Source organism: Rattus rattus, chromosome 1, assembly GCF_011064425.1.
Source record: "Rattus rattus isolate New Zealand chromosome 1, Rrattus_CSIRO_v1, whole genome shotgun sequence".
In the NCBI taxonomy this organism is placed as follows: domain Eukaryota; kingdom Metazoa; phylum Chordata; class Mammalia; order Rodentia; family Muridae; genus Rattus; species Rattus rattus.
The window spans coordinates 1,296,081-1,317,390 of record NC_046154.1 but is presented as its reverse complement, the minus strand read 5'-3'; the positions used below and the strand labels follow the sequence as shown (position 1 = coordinate 1,317,390).

Here is a 21,310-nt window from a genome sequence, read left to right as displayed (position 1 = left end):
TTTGTTTGCTTGGGAGTTTTTTTGTTTGTTTGTTTTGTATGTGGGGTAGGAAGAATTGATTGTTTCTTTCGGAGGCTCATTTCTGGGGGTTTCTGCCTTAGTTTTTCACGGAAGCCAGTAATAATAAAAGTGAGGACATGCCTTGTCTTCCGCCCAAAACCTAGATTCACACATACTTAAAGGATATTTTAGTCACAGACCCTCCAGGCCTGCCCACTAGGGAGCCGGTCAAGCACTTCCTTTGTGTGGTGCAGAAATTCCCCTCACACCCAGCCATCTCCTTGGACCTGACAGGCCACTGGGCACTGTGACCCCACTCTCTGTAGACTCATTGTTAGAAAGTTCTTCCTTATGCTGAGCCAGAAATCTTTCTTGGGCAGCGGTTGCCTTGATGTTTTGATTCTGCTCTTTGAGCCCCCTGCCTCCACCAAAAAGAAATCCATTTCTTCTTCCTCACAATGGCCATACAGCCATTTAGACATTCAGCGTCTGGACCAGGCCCCCACATCTTCACATCTTCAGGTCTGTCAGTATCTCTATTGTCCAGGGCCACAAGAAGGACTAAGATAGGACACAGCTGTGCAGGGCTCTGTCTGCTCAGCCCAGAAGAGCAAGGCCGCCCTCACCTCACGCCGGGGTCTATATTTGTGTTAGTGTGACTAGAGTTAGAGTCAGAGCCTGCCCTCCAGCAGCCCCACCAAGCAAGGCTCAGCCATCTGTCCCAAGACTCTAATTACAGAGACAAGGGACTGTGAAAAGCAGGTTTGTTCAATGTGACACTGTGGTCCCCTCAAGTCTATCACTGGAACGCTGACACAAGCTTTAGGTTTAAACAGAGGAGAAAGGAACAAGAGGGAAGCGTAAATAATACCGGATTGGGTATGGTTTCAATGGCCATGGCTTTGGTCTTGCAAGAGGATCCAAAGGGCTTCATAGTGATTGACAGGACAAGTTGGGTGTTCCGTGGTATGGCCTCACCCTCATGGATCGTGTCCCACAACTGAGAGGGACTGTCCCTTGAAGTCCTCTTGTTTTATAATCCAGAGTGACTCAAGAGGAAAAAGAGATAGTGAATATCTCCAACCTCTTAACCCTAAAAGTGGACAGTGCTTGAGTGATTAACACGAAGACCTTTCCAGGTAAGCAGGTGACCCACAGTAAAGGAGACAGGCACAAAATGAAGGCTTTTATCCTGCCTTTTAGGTATCTCATGGGCTCAAGGGAGGCATCTGCTTTTTAGCAAGAGCAGCTTCTAAGTACTTGTTTTATCGGTGCCGCCTGGGCCTGGTGTGTCCTCCATGGGTCCTCCTGACCTGGTTTGTCCTCCATGGGTTCTCCTGGCCCAGTGTGTCCTCCATGAGTCCTCCTGGCCCAGTGTGTCCTCAATGGGTCCTCCTGGCCCAGTGTGTCCTCCATGGGTCCTCCTGGCCCAGTGTGTCCTCCATGGTCCTGCTGGCCCAGTATCTCCCTCCATGGGTCCTCCTGGCCCGCTGTGTCCTCCATGGGTCCTTCTAGGCCCTGGGTTGGGCCAGTATGGAAAGCTAAGTACATTGTTAAAGCCCAATGGGATTTGAACCAGTGTTGTTACTGGGTTTCCTGGTGAGCAACTCTAGAAGTCAGATAAGCAGTCTGACTGCTTCTTAGGTGCTGTACTAATTCCCTGTGGATGCTGTAATAAACCATCATACCTTGTCTGTTAAAGCTGTAGAGATCCACATGAAGTCCCCAATGCAAAATCAAGGTTTTGACTTTGCTGTCTTTTATGTGGAGGCCTGGGCAGAAGTGGGGTCGGGCCTGGGCATCTTTCTCTCTGCTTTGTTCCTAGAAGGACATTCATGATGGGTCTACCTGGACGATCCAGGTAGGCTGCTCGTCTAAGGCCCAGTAACAGGTTCTATGCATAAAGACTTTTTTTTTTCATTCCCACACACGAGCATATTTACAGGGTCTTTGATTTGAGATTTGTACAGATTTCTTCTAGGGCTCTCTATTTTCCTTGGGTTCTTTTGTTTGTTTGGAAAAATCTTTTTTGTTTTTGTTGTTGGTTTTGGTTTTTGGAGACAGGGTTTCTCTGTGCGGCCCTGGCTGCCTTGGCTGCCCTGGAACTTGCTTGGTAGATCAGGCTAGCCTAGATCTCAGGGATCCACCTGGCTCCACTTCCCCAAGAGCTGGGATTAAAGGTGTGCACCAACGCCACCCAGCTGGGACATTTTTATTACACTGTGTGTGTGTGTGTGTGTGTGTGTGTGTGTGTGTGTGTGTGTGTGTGTGTGGTCTGCATGTATCTGTACCACTTGCCACCCCTGATACCCACTGTGAGCTTCGATGCGGGTGCTTGCAGTTGAACCCAGGTCCTCTGGGAAGAGCCTCCAGTGCAAGATAATCACAGAGTCACCCATCCAGCCCCTCGTGGGCGGACATATCTATCTCTATAATTTTTTTGAAGGACTGACCTCAGAGTTTTGACCCTCCTCTCCTGACTCAGCTTCCTGGTACCGAGTTTGTAGGAATGCTCTAGCACACCAAGCCTGGCCTCTGCTCTGTGGCCGCCATGTTTTCGCTCTCCTTTAGCAACCTGGTTGCTGTTCTGCTGGGTGCTTATGGGGTTCTGATCATCTTTCTCCATTTTATCGGGGTGGAGCCTCTTGAGGATTAGGCAGCCCAGAGAAGGGCAGGTCTTTCTGGTACATACCCTCATTTCACCAACAGGCTTAGACTTGTAGGTAGAGTTTTATCAATGGGAAGGAGCCACTGCTGTTAAAATATTCATTAGCCGTTCTTAGACTTACAGACGGTCCCCCAGTGAGTGTGCTCTGGGCAGAGGAGACAGGCCAGGGGAGTCTTGTGTCCTCGTATTTCCTTAATGAACTGAAGAAAATAATTTATACACACATCTATTTCTATTTATTTATTTATTTATCAGGAAATATTTGTTGGCAGCCCTGGAAAGAATGTTGTGTGAGCTCCTTTCCCCTCGTGCAAAGTCCCATGGTCTTTTAAATGTGATCCACAACCTGCTATGGCTCCTGGGATCTCTGACTACAACGCACACAAACATGAGGCAGTCTAGAGCACTCTGCTAGGCAGGTAGCAGAGCTGAGAGAGAGAGAGAGAGAGAGAGAGAGAGAGAGAGAGAGAGAGAGAGAGAGAGAGAGAGAGAGAGAGAGAGAGAGAGAGAGAGAGAGAGAGAGGGGCAGGGGCCAGGGGCAGGGGGCAGGGGGGGCAGGGGGCAGAGGGCAGGAGGTAGCCTCACAGAGCCTATAGTCTGAGCAGCTCCAGATTCTACTTGGTGCTGTCCCCATGCCCCCAAGGTCCCAGGACCATATCTGCCCAAAGCACCCCCTTAGCCTCTGTTCCTCTCTCAGTCTAATGTTTTGCCAAAGGAGGCCTGTGCAGGGCAGGAAGCCAGGGAGGTGGGGAAGGAGGAGACAGGTGAGTCACTCAAGTCCCGACCTCACCTGCAGCTGACAGTCATTTGGCTCTGGGCAAGGTGCTATACCTTACAAGACCCTTGGACATGCCTTGGGGGATCCCTAGAAAGGCTTCCAGAAGGGACCGGCACTTGAACTGAGCTTCGATGGGTAAGAGATTTAAAAGGGGAAGCAAGGCAGAGCTGTGCATTCAAAGGAACTTAAAGCTACATACAGCCTCACCAGGGACACTTCATGGGTGATATCCAGAGGCCAGGATGATGTCCAGGGGCCAGGATACTGGACCGTAGCTGGACTGTAAGAATCTCAGGTTTGAAAGAGACGTTAGGCTGCAGTAATAAGGAAGATATTAAGCCTGAAGGGCCGGGCAGGAGCAGGGCGGAGACTCATGTTCTGGTTTTGCTAGGTAGCTCTGAGGATGGTGACTTCCATTTCCACAAGCCTGTTTGTTGTAGCTGCTTCGAAACATCCTCCTCTTACCTCTGTCTGGGACGGGATACCTTTATTGGGCTGTTCACAGTTCAAGATGACATTCCCAGGGTTGCTTCCTCATGGGAGATTTCTATATAGTCCGTCCCACTTTCCTAGGACCTTCTCCCACATAGGCACTGAGCCCTTCTAGCTCGTTCTGAAGGCTAGAAGCTGAGAATCCCTGGGCACAGGCTCAGCGACTGTGTTGACTGAAGGAACGAATGAATGACGATGGTAGTGCCTGCTGGCACAGTTGTATCTAGAGTCTGGCTTCCTGCTATCCCATTGCTTTTTTTAATGGTTTGTTGCAAATGTGGGTAAGAGCAAATGTGGGCCTCTGGGTTTTGTGAGGTATACCTGCTCCTGGAGTCAGTTTGCTCTGTCAGTCTGTTTGTAAGTGCTAGCAAGAACTCAGAGGTGGGCTTACTGCTCCAGACTCTCTGAGGATGGAGAGGCTGCAGGCCTGGCTCCCCACCTTCTGAGCTATGCTTCATTGTCCTGGAGAGGCCATGTGGTCCAACCGTGAGGTCCAACTCTTTTTAGTACCCTTAGCCTTAACACTGGAGTCCGCAGGTCTGTGTGATACAGGGAGACGTTTCTGGACTTGTGGCTCCATCAGACCAGGTTTTTCTGGCTTTGTGAACCGAGGCCCACTATTCAGTTGCTTATTCAACTGATTATCAGGGCATGTTAAAACTATAGAAAAGAAAAGCCAGCAAGTGTTCATCTCCCCTTTCTACTCTCTGAAGAGCTGTCGTAGAGGAGAGAGATTTCCTTTGGTTGGCCTGGCATGGTGACACACACCTTTAATGCCAGCATAGAGGTAGAAGCAGGTGGAACTCTAAGAATTTGATGCCAGCCTGGTGTACATAGCAGGTTCCAGACCAGCCAAGGCTACATAGTTAAGACCCTACCTGGGAGTAGGGGAGGGGAGGGGCTTGTTTTGTTTAGAGACTGTTCAGAACTCAGCTTAATTTTCCCCTAGATTGCCATTCATTTCAAACTCCGTCAAGTTTAAACTCCAACCTCCTGGTTTAAAAACCTTGTAAATTACATGTGTATGTACGTGTTCATATGAGTACAGGTGCCCTTGGAGGCTAGGGGCGTTGGTCTCCCTGGAGTTGGGGTTACAGGCAGGTGGGAGCTGGGATTCAAACTCGGGTCCTCTGCAGGATCATATGTGCTCTTAACGGATAAGCCATCCTTCTAGCCCGAGTTTCCTGATTTTTTTCAAGCCCAAAGCATTGGTGGTATTTTCATGTTTTATTCTGTTTGTTTCGTTTTTTCGAGACAATAGTCCCAGTCAACATCTGTATCATTATCATCGTTCATTCATTTCTTCAGTCAACACAGTTCTCCGAGCCCTGGAATGCTCTGGAATGCCCTGGAATGCTCAGCTTCTGGGCCTGCCTGGGAGAAGGTCCCAGAAAAATGGGACAGTCTATATAGAAGTCCCCTGTGACCAGAGAATCCTGGGAGTGCCCTGCAGTTCTCTGTGTAGCCCTGTCTGCCCGGGAACTCTCTCTCTCTAGACATTGAATTCACAGAACCTCTTGCCTCTGCCCTCCTCTTCCCCCTTCCCTGCCCAGAGTTTGGGGACCTTGGGTTTTATTCTTTGACCAGCTGGTTGTCACCAACTTCTGCGAATCTGGAGATTGCTTCTCTGGCTGGCCCAGGTTATTTCTAAAGGTCCTTCCTTGTGCCTTTGATACTGCCTTTTATGCCTCAACACAGATTTGCTGGGCTTCTGCCTGGAGAGCCTTGTTCTAGACTTCAGGAACTGTGTGGGTGGGGGCAGTCTCAGTTTTGTAGAGGTCACTGGGAGGAAAAAACCAATCAACCAAACAAAAAACCCCTAGCAGCTGAGCCCGAGGCTCTGTGTAGTAGGGAATCATTCCTCACCCAGGGAATCTGACGAACTTGGGGAATGTCCATCCTTTTGGCCCTTGGGAAGAAGTGTCTAGATCTGCTGGCTGCCTGCATGAGAGCATGAATGGGGAAGCTTGCATTTTTGCCCTGAACTGGAATTGTCGGTGTGGAACATCGCCTTGGAGATGGCTTGCCTTAGGACCCTCCCTTCTGACTTCCTCCAGTGAAAAGTCAGAATCTCAAGAACTCATTGACCTTTGTGCACAGAGGCTCTTGGGAGATGCAGCAGGTGAACAAGTGCTGCTTGGTGCCTGAGAACCAGCGGCGTAGACGCAAAATTCACACCTGAAGGAAGTGACTCCACCTTTTAATAAGATTGTGTTCCAAAACTAATTTTCAAAGATAGTTTCAGTTTTCCCAGCAGTCTGGGCAGCAGATCCATACAGTTTGTGTCTAGGGATCATCTCTCTTGTATTTGCTTTGCTCGACTTAATTTGATTAGATTCTATCCACTTTTATTGACTGCCTATTGTATAAGCTTAGCGTGATGTCGACAGCCTCGGGGTATGAGGGAATGTGTCACCTAGAACTGGAAGTTTCTTTTCTAGCCAGGCTCTCAAGACTTAATGCCCAAGAGTCACGGAACAGCCCTCTATCCACTGGGAATTGCTGATTGGTTTGTGAGTCAGAGTTCCTGCCCCGGGCCCTGAGATCTGGACAGATGCTGAAGAGGCTTCTCCAGGAAGGCTCTTAGATGAATCCGCAGGCAAAGATCACAGTCTGAACTGAACTTGGGGAAGAGAGTGGGGTCAGGTTGAGGCAGCTCGGCATGCGGATTTGACCTGAGCTAACTTTGATCTTGTCTTTGGCTTCTCTCCCCACGTCATGGGGATGAAAATATGCCCTCTGTGCTTGGTGCTCTGTCTAGCAAGCTTCTGGACTTTGCTCTTGTGAGCCCTCCCCCTCCATCCCCGATTAGCCCTGACCCTGTCCTGGCTTCTCATAGGACTCTGGCTGTCCTTCCCCTTTAGCATGGGGCCAGGGGCAGCACAGACTTCCCACCTCATCTCTACAGATAGCATCGGGATAAAGAAAGGCTAAATAAATGACCGATGTGTCACTTGTCTGGCTCACCTGCTGTAACTGAAATAAATGTTTGCTGAGAGGCATGGAGGGCACGGGGATGAAAATAGGGAGACCACTGAGGAGTCCTCAGAGCGGGAGAGAGAAAGAACCCTTTAGAAGAACAGGCTGCTCGCTTCCTGGTGCTCAGAAACAACACTGTAAAGAAAGGCTCAAGAGTACTACTGACCCCCAACGCTTTGGGGAGCTCTGCAAATCAAAGAGCTGCAAATGAAGGCAGCGCCTTATTACTTTCTTATTTTGGAGAGAGTCTTATGTAGCCCAGGCTGACCCCTGGACTCTCTGTGTAGTTAATGATGTCCTTGGCTTTCCAATCCTTCTGCCTTCCCTTCTCAGCCGTTGGATTTACAAGTGCATGCCCACATACCTGGTCATGTCTAGTGCTTGGGATCAAACCCAGGGCCTTGGTCATGCTGGACAAGCGTTCTACCAACGGGTACATCCCCAGCTGCAATATTCTCTTTATACTTCTATCAAATTAAGGGACGACGAGCATTTGGGGGAAGTGACTCTCCCACAGATGGATGGAGTTGGATTGAGATAACCTCTGGCAGGCATTTTGACTGTATCAGCTTTCAAAACTCAGCTGGGTTTGGTGCGGGCTTGTAACACAAGTGGGAGGAGGTGTGCATGCGCCTCTGGGGTTCAGGACTTTAATTCCATCCTTGGCTATATAGCAAATTCAAAGCCAGCCTGGGCTACAAACCATCTCCCAGAATCGAACTGAACCAAACCAAACATCCCCCTGTACCAGTAGGCCAGTGCTAAGAGAACAGTCAGAGATGTATGAGACAGGATATCTATCTTGGCATGGTTTGTAAGACACGGAAAAACATCCAGCTGTCCCAGCAGTAGGGCATCATAAAGGATCTTTCTACCTAGAGGACATTCTTAACTGTAGCAGAATAGTAAAAGGCACAAGGGAAACTAGGTTGCAATGCATCTGAAAGGTAAGTTCTCAAGTTAGGTTGAAAAATGTGTGTTTTCATACAAAAGGAAGGATAATTAGTACCTTGGAGATTCTAGAGAGTATTTTCTTATCTCTAAAAGATGAAAAATTTTCTGCCAGGCACATGCATTGCTCTTATAATCTGAGAGAGAAAAATCATGTTATTTAAGAACCAAGAAACTCAAGCATTGTTTGAGCTCAGGCGCATCGAAAGCTGGCCCGGCACATCATCTATCTTGCAGATTCCCAGACAGGCAGCATTTTCGAAGGCATCGTGGTCTTGGGTCCATTTGTGTGAGTATTTATAGAAGCGAAAGCATGGAGGGGGAGGAAATAGATTGATTTTTTTCCCCTTGAACTTTTGAAATTATTTTCTCCACTCCATTTGTAATTGAACCTTCGTGGCTATTCTTATTTCTTCCTTTCTTGAGCACCACATTAGGCCTAAAAATATTAGCTGGCTTAGGATGTGGGTTTTGCTAAAATAATTCCCCTTGAAGTCTTCGTGGGGTCCTCGAATGCTTCAAAATGAGATCCCAAAGAAGAACTACCCTCTGACATTTATTTTGCCCTTCCATTTGATGTGTTTTGACCTTCATTGTCTAGCAACCTTAGACCCCCCACACTGGAGGCCACTCTGGAATGGTTGGAATAATGGACCCCATCAACCATAAAAGGAAGTGACCTAGGGGATGTGTGGCACGTCTGGGTACTGTCTGCTGAAGAGGTTGATGTAGGGGCCAATGTGGCATCACCTTATCCTGTAGATGTAACATTAGTCTGCAGAAAAAGAGATCAGAGCTGGGGAGCATCTCGTTAAATATTAATTATAGTGATGCCTTCTGCCACGCATCTTCAGAGAGCTCTGGGCATTCACAGACATTACCTCATCGTTCATTCTCACAGTGTTATTGGGTGAGAAGTCGACAGTAAGGGCTATGCTCTCTGTGCAGGCTCAGCCTAACAAATATTTTATTATTTCATATCCATGTTGCTAATTACCCTTCCAGACTTTTCAGTGTATTTCTAATTTAGATTTTATTTTATAATGTGTGTGTGTGTGTGTGTGTGTGTGTGTGTGTGTGTGTGTGTGTGCGTGCATGTGTGTATGCATGGGCACACCATGTGGAGGTCAGAGGGTAACTTTATGGGAGTTGGTTCTCTCCTCTCATCTTGGGATCTAGGGTCAGACTCAGGTCAGCATACATCCCTGGCAAGCACGGTTACTGAGCAATCTCACTGTTTCGAAACAGGGTCTCCTGTCACCTAAGCAGGCCTTGAACTCCTTGTATATCCAAGAGAATGACTTTGAATTCTGATCCACCTGTCTCCACCACCTAGGCGTTGGGACCACAGGTACTCCCAATTTATGCAGTGCTGGGAATCAAGAGTATTAGACAAAGTGTTCTTCTGACTGAACCCCATCTCCAGGGCCTTGTCCTCTCTCTCCTTTGAAACAGGATGTTCTTACTGTGTAGCCTTTGATGTCCTGGAACTCACAATCCTCCTGCCTCAGCTTCCCAAGTATGTCATGGCCTTCCGTTTTGAATGGTTAAACTTAGGAGTGGTCAGGACTGGATAACAGTTAGAAAAGGAAGCCTAGGTGGGTTTGGTTTGGTATGTCTTCCTCAAAACCGCTCTGCATTCCTCACGAGTAAAATGGCCTCCCTCCACTTTCTCCCACCAACACTTACTGAGTTTTTATCATGAGCAGGGCAGATTGCTGGGATAATCCAGGGAGTAAAATTTAACCTACTTACTCTACACATGTCTGATGATGTCGCTTCTCTATGTCATCCCTACCCTCATGTCTCAACCTTATTTCACTTCATATACCCTTTGTCTGTCTGTCTGTCGTCTGTCTGTCTGCCTGCCTGCCTTCCTGTCTCTTTCTGTCTCTCTCTCTTTCCCCACCCTCCCATTTTGTTGAGACAGGGTCTTTACATAGCCTTGTCTGTGTTGGAATTCACAATGAAAACCAGGCTGATCTGAGTGCCGGGATTAAAGGTACGCACTAATGTCTAGCTATCTTTTGTTCCTTAATGCTAGGAACTTCGGGTCTTGATGATAGCCCAGTGCCATCTCCTGTGTCCTTTCTCTTTGCTAATGTCTTTCTGCCCAGTTTTGCAGGACCCCCTCTGCTATGCTGCAGAGATAGGTCCCCTCCTGTACAGGGCCTCCCCGGTGTCTCCCTCTACTGTGAGTTCTCCCATAGACTCCTAGGCTTCCTACCAGCTGCCCTTCCTTCGTGTATTAGTGACTCATGTGTGCTCCTTGATGACATACCTAGCTGGTTTTTACTGTAGAAGCAGGTTGGTTGTCTTTACGTCTCTCTTAGCACCTTGCATATACATTGTATCTGTAAGTGCTCACTGAGGAAAGAGCGAAAATGGTCAGTGTTAGGCTAGAGGTCTGTGGTCTGTGCCGAGTCCCAAGGGATATGAAGGACAGAGGTCACTGACAGAATGCCACTTGGCCTGACCTCCCTCCTTTGATCCCATTCACTGCAGCCCTTGCTGCCTACCTGCCTGCTGTGCACATGCCCACGCCAGCATTCTTCATTGTTTCATTGTATCGTTCTTCATTGTTTCTCTGTGTACTAAGTATCTTTCTTCTCTCCCGGTGTTCTAGGGCAGGTGAGCAGAGACAATGAGAAGGCTTGGAAGGTTATCTTACTTTTTCGTATTCTTTTCCCACCTCCTGTGCTGGGTAGGTACCCACCAGGCACACTATCCTGAAATTGCAAAGATCTCTATTCCAAGCCTTCTCCGTTCCTGAGAATGGGGTCCCTGATCACTTTGTGTTCCACCTGGGGCAGGCTGCACGAGGCTGGGCAGGTTATTTAATCATCCTATGTCGTCATTTCCCCATCTGTTAAGGGAGGATAATATGCTTGGGGGTGACCTGCCGCTCTGGGCTCCCGTGAGGCTTAGTGAACTAATGCTCTTGCTATTAACGTCAGCTGAAGATGCCTGGGCAGAAGCAGCTGGGGACCAGGTGCTGGGTCCCCACCGAATGGATGCATCTTAAGACCTTGGGTGTTACTGTCTGTGTTGCCCTTGGCACAGAGGAAGCCAGTGTGCCAATCAAGAGCCTCTAAGGTTTCCTCCTCCAGCTGGCTCAAGTGGCTGAGGTCTTGGGAATGACAATGGCATCCAGAGGACTTCCGGGCTTGGTGCGCTGAAAGGAGAGAAGCCAGCCTTGTGTTGAAAGCACTGCTGCAGCCCAGCATCAGCAGATAGGAGGGTCCAGCCCTGGGAGCAGTGAGGCCTGGCCCAGGGACCATCCAACTGTGCCCACATGGCCTCACCATCCTTCTCATCCCACCTATTGATGAGCTTCGGAACAGTCAGTCATTGGATACTCACATTCCTGTGGCTGCAATCCTGGGGATGTCGGCCTTTTATCTTTAAGGATAACCTGGGCACAGTGTCCTGGGATGAAGGAGCGGTGTCAGTGTGCGGAAGAGGTGAGGGATTCATGCCTTGGAGGAGTCCTTTCAGCTCAGACTGACTGGTGAGTGGCCATTTCTCACTCTGAGACAAGTCCCGTTTTCTCTAGACTGCACTCAGAAAGGGAACCGCTCTGCCATTCAATTGTAATAACTACTCTGTACATGTGTATCTGCAGCAATAAACATACTATGGAAATAGATTTAAATATATGTACATTTAAATATTCATTTCCGTAGCAGGTTCGTTCTCAAGCATTCCTTACAAAATCTGAGCAAAGGCCCCCTTTTAGTCTTAATGACAGTACAATTATCAAAGTTTCTTCTCAAATGTATCTGGCAAATCTCTCTTCTGTGTGTGCTGGCAAACACTTGTATCGTTAATCATCTGTGTGTAGAAAGGCATAATTATCAAATACTTCTGGCACTAAGTTGCTCACAGGTTTTCCAAATTATAGGATTGTAGGATGTAAATACCAAGAAAGGAGATCTTGCGCTTATCTCGAGGGTTCCTTTGTTTCTGTGTTTGTTGTGGGCATGGGGCGTGGGTTCCAGAGGACAATGATGAAGGTCAAAGGGCTACTTCGGGAGTTGGCTTTCTCCTTCCATGATGTGGGGCTTCAGGGATCAAACTCAGAAAGCACCTTTATCCAGCTCCAACTCCAGATCTTCTGTAGCACAATGGTGTCCTAATCCGGTAATGAGTGGGCTTGGGTTACGCAGTGACCTAAGTGATAGGATGGGAACAGTTTTTACAGACCCTCATTCAAGTTCAGACCTCCCTACTCTATGTCTATATGCCTTTAGACAGTGTAGACTTTCACCTCTGAATTACACATAAGATGGGGGGGGGAGATACAGTTTGAACTTTGCCCTACGCTTTGATCTAATTAAAATGAAATTTCTAGTCCTTGAAAAATGCCCCTGCCATACCGTGGCTGCCCTAACAGCTGGCTCTGTGGGAGGACAGGGAGATCAAGGACATTATCAGCTGCACGGTGATTTCAAAGCTAGCCTGGGCTACACGGACTGTCGCAAACAAACAAAACAAACAACGAAAATAAAGCAGGGTGGGAAGGAAACTAAGTAATGGTGCGGACTGCAGAAGTCGTGACTCAGCACCCTGTAGAAAACCACCGACAAGTTTTGGTGTTTTCTGTTTGTTTTGTTTTCTGAAACACATGTCTTCCTGGCTGCCCTGGAACTAGCTCTGTAAACCAGACTGACCTCCAAACTCACTGAGATCTACCTGTCTCTGCTTCCCAAGTGCTGGGGCTAAAGGTGTGTGTGGCCATGCCTGGGTTGACAGTAGAATTTTTGACATGGGAGACTTGGGGCTAAGTCGAGTACCTTCTAGGAAAGAGAGAGAACGTAGAGGCAGGGGTGCTGTGGGCAGGTTATTGTGACCGAGGTTATTTGAAGGTGATTAGAGGAAAATGAAGCTGGGAAAGTAGGCCAGGACCCAAGGCTGGAGGCTTTTCCTGTATTCAACTAGGAGCCGTTCTTCATCCTGGAGGCAGTAGGGAGCCATTGAAAGGTTTCTCATAAGCGAGGCCTGAGCAGAACTGTTTCCAGCGGGGTGAGCCGGCAGTGTGGGACAGGACTGTGAGGGGAGGCTCCTGTTAGTCTCGCTCTGTAACTTTTGCCTCAGGGTGTTGATGGATTGGAAATTGCCTTAATGTTTAATTAGGAGGTAATTGCTTTTCTTATGATGGTCATTGGATTCTGAAAGGGCATGATTATTGTCTGGGGGAAGCAGATCTAATTTTATAATTGGGAATGCGCAGGAAAACAGACACCGCTTAACAGAAAGGCTTTGTGGGAAACTTGTAAAACAAACTGCCTCCTTCCTTCCCTCTTTCCTTTTTAACATTTTCTTTTAGACATTTGTACTGACTTCACTCAGTAATGATCTGGGGATGCCAGGTCCCGTAAAACCAACCAGTAGCAAACACCTAAACCGGGGCTTCTGTTCACTTTCTCTAACTCTTTGTCTGTCTTCCTTCTCACTCAAGACTGAAGCTCATCGTCCAAGGATCTGACATACCAGTGGTGGCTATGTTAGTAGCTTAGGAAAGAACGCCTTCATTGCTGGTCATGTATGGGGTAGACCGTTACTGTTGATTTTTCTGGCCTGAGCATTGGTCAGTTTGCACCATTGACTTCAGTCACTCAGCCGGTATTCACTGAGCATCTATCCCACAGTAGAGATTCATGTGAACCAGAGAACTAGGGTATGAGACTTACTGTCTATTGACACATGGTCAATGTTGTTTGAGGGAAGGCACTGCGGACTCTGGAGCACCTCACCCAGAGTTGGAGAAGCCTAAAAATCAACTGGGGTGGATTAGTAATTGTCCAGAGTTGATTGAGGACACAGGGACATGGTGGCGTCTAATTCTGAGTCCGGGGGGCTTCACAGGGAGCCGTGGAATGCTCTGAAGTTGATTGTGATGGTGGATGTTCAACTCCGTGGCTGTGCTGAAAAGGAATGACTTGTGTAATCATAACTCAGTAAGGCTCAATGGTAGATAGAGTGGCTGCCTAGTGTGTGTGAGGCCCTGGGTTTGAGCCCCAGCTCTACAGAAACACAAACAGAACAGTAGCAAGATGGTAATGACTTCCCTACTCTACGGGGGTGGCAGCAGTAGGAAGACTAGACTTGGCAATGGAAGATTCTGATCCATGAGCAAGAGCTTGAGGAGCTGGAACCCTCTGGAATGTGAGAGTATTGAGAGAGAAGAAAGCAAGGAGGAGAGAGAGAGAGAGAGAGAGAGAGAGAGAGAGAGAGAGAGAGAGAAAACAGACAGACAGAGACAGACAGAGATAGAGACAGAGACAGAGAGAGACAGACAGAGACAGAGACAGACAGAGAGAGAGACAGAGAGACAGAGATAGAGACAGAGAGAGACAGAGACAGACAGACAGAGACAGACAGAGACAGAGAGACAGAGGCAGAGAGAGAGAGACAGAGATAGAGACAGAGACAGACAGAGACAGACAGAGACAGAGACAGACAGACAGAGACATGGGAGCTGGCCACTTAGGGCCTTGATGGCCCAGAAATGATTATAGCCGCTACCATTTGTGCCTCACTCGCTTCTACACCAGGCACAGCATGTTCCGAGCAGTTACACGCATTCCTTCCTTTGAGCTCACAAGAGCCTTGTGAGACAGGTGCTGTCATTATCAGCACTTTATCGGTGGGGAGTTAAATCTGCTCCCAGCCATCCATCGAATGAAGTGGCAGAGCTGAGACAGAAGCCCAGGGCTCACAGTGAGAACCTCATAAATCACCCTAAAAGTTATGGGGTGACAGAGTTCTGTGCAGGAGAGTGACAGTGAGATTTTCCTCTTAGAAGATCATTCCATGATACGTGGTGTCGATGAGAGATGGAAACACCACAGCCAGGGGACCGGGTGCAGTGGCCCACCTCCGACACCATGCCAGCTCCACCCTGTGCAGTGGTCTGGGAAGAAAGGTTTGAGGAGTCACATTCACAGGAGCCAGGGAGTGGCTGGATTTTTGCTGTTGCTCTGGTCTTTGTTTGTTGGTGGCTTTTTTTTTTCCCTCTGTTTTATTTTAGCAAGACCAGAGCTCATACCCAGGGCCTCATGCATGCTAAACCAGCACTAACCACTGAGCTATATATCCATGGCTCCCAAACTCAGATGGATGAACCCTAAACCTGGGTTCTGGGCTTGGGAAGTAGAGCGGGGAGGGACTTTTGTTGCTGTTGATGCAGGTGCCAGGGTCTTGCCCTCGGGTGAGCTTGCTAGTGGCTACTTGTGACAGAATAAATCCAATTTCTGACTTCTCTTCCAGTCAGAATCTTAGTGGGTGTGGCAGGGCTTTGGGATGGGACTAGACCTAAGAGATGCGGGCACAGGGAAAGGATGCTCCTGCAGAGGCAGACTTGAGGTCACCTGAGGTGTGCAGCTGCTTCTGCTCAGACCACCGGGCCTTCATTCAGCACATCCGGACTCTCCAGAGAACCTTGGCTCTGCCCCTCCCCAGAGACCTCTCCCATCCGTAGACGAGGTTTCCTTGCCGCACAAACTGTGAGGCCAGACACTAAAGTACACACTCCAAGGATTCCCTGCCCGAACCGGAAACACATTACACGTTAAACCAGATTCGTGTTTCTTGCCTGTCTATGCCCAGTGTCACGTAGGGCTTGGTTCCTCCAGAAGGCAATGGCTTTGCAGATTATAGTTTTATATATAGGTATATAGCCTGTAGTTTACATCCCACATTAAATCAAAGTGCTCGACTTGACAGCAGTTTCCGGAATGCTCTGTGATTTCTGGTCAGTAGTAGTTAAAGTTTCGGTGAGGAGGGGCGCAGCTCTGTCTGCCAGTCACTCTGGTTTTCTTTCCTACAGAACCTCACAGACCTTTAGTTGCCTGTCCCATCTCCTCTCCCCATGGGTAAAGCTGGGCACTGCTGAGGCTAGGGACAGGGCCGAATGCTTCACAAGGGCTGGCGTTCTGTATCTCTGAGCCTTGTACTGTGGGGGGAATTCCTGAATCTCATTGGCATCCTTTCACAGCTGTCGGCGCCGCTCTTAACGGCTGCCATCACCCAACAGCTGATCCGACTCCCTGAATCGTTCCCTGTAAACTGTGCAGTTCTACAAGAGGGAGGTTTCCGGGCAGAATACTTAATTAGGGCTTAATTAAGACAGCCAGAGTAACCCTTTGGCCTGAACCTTGTGCAGGGTCCTGATTGGCAGATGGCACCTGGCACTCTTGGCCGCCTGACAGCAATCAGGCCTCAAGCAGAGACAAGCCAGACCCATGCTGCCCTGGAGGAAGCATCCTCGTCAGAATGTGTTATGCATCCTTCTTCTTGATGATCCCACACTCTGAACTGTATTGGTGAAGAGTGTATTTCACCTTCTCTAGAACATAAGGATTTCAAGGGCAAGGGCCATGACTGGATAACCTGGGTCCCCGCTGTCATGCCCAGCACAGGTCCCAGTGAAAGACACTGGTAGAATGGGCACTCTGACTTAGACCCCGCCCCTTTAACTAGAGATGGCTGAAAACTAGAGTCTGAACTCCAGAGTGTGGATCCAAAAAGTGAACAGTTAAAGCCATGGGAGGTACCTCATCTGTGGGAAGGTATGGGCGTCAGACGAGGGTTATCGGGGAGAACAAAGCCTTGCTGTCACAGGCCATGGGTCACAGCCCTGAGAAGCATGCCTTGGGCCTGGCTCTGGAAGCCATTGTTGATAGACTGTGCTGTGATTGTGGCTGTCTTTGATCTGGTAGGATTGGGAGCCCACCTCACTTCCTAGACAGACACATGGAATCACAGCTCAGTCCACTAGAGTAGCGAGCCATGGCTCCAGGAACCCTCAGACTAAATTCCCCAAGCAGTCGTGGATTTTGGTTTTGGTGTTCATGGTATCAGAGGTGCCCAGAGGGTTTTGGAAATTTTCTGGTGCCTAGTGTCACGATACACATCATTTCACAGTAGAAACACAGATCTAGATCTTAGTCCGTACTCTATAGTGTGGTCAGATTAGTCCCAGACGGTCGTCAATAGTTCTTCTACTGATGAGCATGAAGGCATTTGTAATAACCAACGTGTCTGTGGAGAAGGGGGAGACTCTACTCGGTGCTTGGAGGATACTCGATGCTGCAGGCTCTGAAGACCTCTGTGCTGAGATGGTCCCTGCAGACTTCCAGCCCTGCTCCTGGGCACGATGTGCACATGTATAGCGTCGAGCTCCTCCAATGAAGGCCCTAATCCACAATCTGTGGATTCCTTACAGGGTGCGTTTTGCTAGCTCCTTTTACATATATCTGACCTCGTCAGTCGCACACTTTTTGCAATAGTAAAATGCACGACATAAAATTTACCTTTTATTCCTTCTTTCACATTGTTGCGTGTGCGTGTGTGTGTGTGTGTGTGTGTGTGTGTGTGTGTGTGTGTGTGTGTGTGTACATGCACAAATGCACTTGGAGGTCAGAGAACGATTTTCTGGAGTTGGCTGTCTCCTCCCACCGTGTGAATCCCAAGGGTTAAACTCAGTCTTCAGGTTTGGTGGCAGGTGCCTTCACCTACTGAGCCATCTCCAGCCCTGGCCATTTCAGTGTATACAGCGTGGCGGTGTTTACATAGACTCACACTGTTATTCAGTATATGCAGCATGGCAGTGTTTACATAGACTCACACTGTTATATAATCATTACTATCTAGTTTAGAGTTTTCATCATCCCCCACATAAACCCTGTACCCATGAAGCAGCACTTTTCAGCCCCTCCTTCCTGACAGGCCCTGGCAACCACCAGTGTGCTTCCCGTCTCTACATAGCCTTGCCCTCTCTGGACATTAAATATAAATGGGAGCCTATAGTATTTTATCTTTTGTGCCTAGCTTATTTCAATCCACGTGGTTTAAAGATGTATCCAGGTCGTAGCGTGTGTCGTTACTTCATCCTGTTACTGCGGCTGAATCATATTCCATTGTATGATCTACTTATCCGTTTATTCACTGATGCCCTTTCGGTCTGCTTCTGCCATTTGGTTATCATAAATATTGCTCCTCGAACATCAGTGGGCAGGTTTTCATGTGAACATTTGTGTTCTGTTCTTTGGAGTATGTACCCAAGAGGAGACTCGTTGGCTCAGTATTATTTTACTGCCTTCCTGAGACCGCTCCAAACTGTTGCCACAGTCTCTTTGAACCTCAGGCTTCTCTGGTTGCCCTCCGGTCTCTCTGGCCTTCTCTCTCCCTTTCATCTGCGGCTCTGCAGCCCACTGAAATGACAGTCCCGTGCCTCTCCTCCCAGCTCAACGCAGTCTGCCCGGGGCTCAGTGCTAGCCGTGCATTGCGGTCCCCAAGGTTCTTTTATGTCCACACTGTGTCTATTATCTAACGTCCCGTGACATGGGAGACACTTCCCATTTCACCGACAGGCTGAGGAAAGTTTAAAGTAACTCTCTGGCAGCATGGTCAGGGAGAGTTGAGGTCAAGCCAGGATGTGTCCAAGCCTCTGCTCTTGACATGACGGGTCACTGGGGAAGAGCTCTGAGGCCAAGTGGGAGGAGGAGGGTCACGACGAGAGCATCTGTGCTCGTGAAACTGCTTGAAAGGTGTAGGTCTCCAGCAAGTGGCCCTTATGATCTGCTCTGAGTTAGGTGACATGTTTCTTTGACTCCAGGGACTGCGAGGATTCTGTTTGCAGGGTCTCGGTAACCCCACAGTGTCTCTCTCTGACCTCCCGCTGCTCAACGGGGCTTCTTGTTTTGTTTTTGTGTAACTCTGGCTGTCCTGGAACTCAGTAGACCAGGCCGGGCTCAAACTTAGAGATCTGCCTGCCTCTGCCTCCCCAGTGCTGGGAATAAAGGCGTGAGCCACCACTGCCTGGCTTGATCAGTGCTTCTTAAAGGAACCTGTAGAAAGTAATTAGAGCTGACTTCACAGAGGATGGAAGTGATGCAGCCATGTTTGTTCAGATGTGTGGTGGTGGCTAGGTCACTGCGTACAGATGTGACTCAGAGAACTAGACAAATAGGTAGGACTCCAGGGCTCTCCTGGGAGAACTCACACTGAGATCTCAGAATAAATGATACTCAGTGTGACCATGCCGGTATGAATTCTGTCTCTGTCCCCCAACACCTACCCTTTCTAACATTTCTACATTCCTTTATCGTGCTTAGTATAGTTGGATTCCCCCACCAGGATGTGTGAGTGTTGGGGTTTTGTTCCAATGTGTCCCAAGGCCTAGAACAATACCTGTCTCCTGCAGTCTCCTGACAGCAATTTGGGGGGCATGGGTCCCAGGCCACTCCAAGAGGATGATGGGAAGTTGGTCACACAATTCATCTGCCTTATCAGATGGATAATGAACCCTGAAAAGGATGTGGGAAAGGGCTGACTTGAATACCAGCAGGGCCTGCCCTTCACCTCAGCTGTCCTGAGGTCCCCGAGGCAACCCTCAGAGATAAAGGCAAATGTCATTGTTGAGTTACATGCAGCTGCCATGCCCCTTGTCAGGAGAAAGACACATCCTGCCTTCCCATCAATGCTGGCTGCTGCCTCCCTGAAGCTCCCAGAGGGCCACACCGAGGCCGTCTGCAGTGAGTCAGATAAGCAGCTCAGCTCTTTCTGAGATGCCCAATCTTGTCAGGCAGATGTGAAATCCAAGGACTCGAGGTCCCAAGATACACCGCACCCACAAACACTGTGTCTGCACCTGTGGCACCAAGGATGTTTGGGGTGATAATGGGAAATGAATGCTTTCTGTTTAACTATTTTTACCAAACCTGTGGTTCAGTGAAGATTACCGTTCAGGGTGCCACTATTGTGGGATGCACCATACCATAGTGTCACAGTATAATATACTGGCAGTTTGCTGACATGGGAAAAGTCAGAAAGGTAGTTTGAAGCCATCTGTCATTTGGGAATGCTGCCGTGGATGGTGGTGACCCTAGGTGCTTTATCGAGAGCCATCTCCTGTGTCTCATTTGCACCTGGTTCGGGGTGAGACAGCCGAGGAGGCTAATGGCCGGGACCAGGGACACTCCAAGGGTAAGATGGGAAGTTACTCATACGACTTAGCATCAGCCAGAGGGGAAATGAGCCCCGGGAAGGATGTAGGAAGGGTTATGTCCAACAGTCATGCTCCCATGGGCCAAGGAGACCTCGACAACCACGTGGGAGCCACTGGTTTCTCTTTGGTCCATGGTAAAACTCCTGTTAGGCATCTGAAGCCCTTTTCTATAAAACAGAAGGTGTTGGGCAAGATGGCTCCTGGAAGCACAGGCTAAGAAAGGAAGGTGGAGGAGGTATGGGCATGTGAGAAATGAGACCGCCATCTGGCTTTCCTCGACTGTTTCTATAGCCACAGCAGACCACATGATTTGTGAATGGATTCTGTGTCAGACCTGGGTTGACTTGATCCTTGAGGGACAGAGCGATCAAATGCTTTCACGGGGTCTCGGTGGCAGCTGTACTAGAGAAGTATCACACAGTCCAGGACAGACGCCCCTTCCTTCCTCAGAGTGACATTTTCCCGATAAAGTGACGTATAAGAAATCCAGCCAACTACGACCCAGAAGCTCATTATTGTTCACCAAACTATGATCACCGTAATGAAGCAGAGCATCAGCTGATACATATGCACACATACACACTCACACACATACACACACACACACACACATACACACACACACATTCACACACACACATACACACACACATTCACACACATACACACACATTCACACACACACATACACACACACACACATACACACACACACCCATTTACTCGCACATTCTCACACAGACACATGCACACACACACATGCACACATACACACACACACATGCATTCACACACACACAGACACACACATGCACACATATATGCGCACATCCTCACACATACAGACACATACACACGCATTCACACACACACACATGCATTCACACACACACAGACAGACACACACATGCACACATGTATGCGCACATCCTCAGACAGACAGACACACACGCATTCACACACACACACACACACACACACACACGCACACACAAAGCTGGTGCACACCTGGCTACCCAGATTTGATCCCTGGAACCCAGACGGTAGGAGAGAACTGACTCTTAAAAGTCATTCTCTGACACACACACACACACACACACACACACACACGCATTCACACACACATGCATTCACACACACACAGTGTAATTAAAAACATTTTTAAATGGCAGTAAAAGCAGAAAATTAATATAATGAGCTTCTCTAAAGTATTGACTAATAACTTTTTCTTCGTCTTTAGAATCTGAATAATTAAATTATTTTTATTCTGATCTCACCACTGCGTTTTTGGCATCCATGTTCTTGTCGTTGTTCATTCAACAAACACTGCTTGGTGGTCGTAGCTCTGCTAGGTTATGCATGGGTCGTGTGCTCCTCTTCCCTTCAGGGAACACATGGTCAAGGGGGCAGAAAACAAGACCAGATCTCC

At 48.5% G+C, this 21,310-nt stretch overlaps 1 protein-coding gene across 1 annotated transcript in view; it reads left to right on the top strand.

The window, feature by feature from the left end:
* The window catches only part of Frmpd1 (FERM and PDZ domain containing 1), a 98,941-nt gene that overhangs the window by 6,665 nt on the left and 70,966 nt on the right, over positions 1 to 21,310 (top strand). The window lies entirely within an intron of this gene.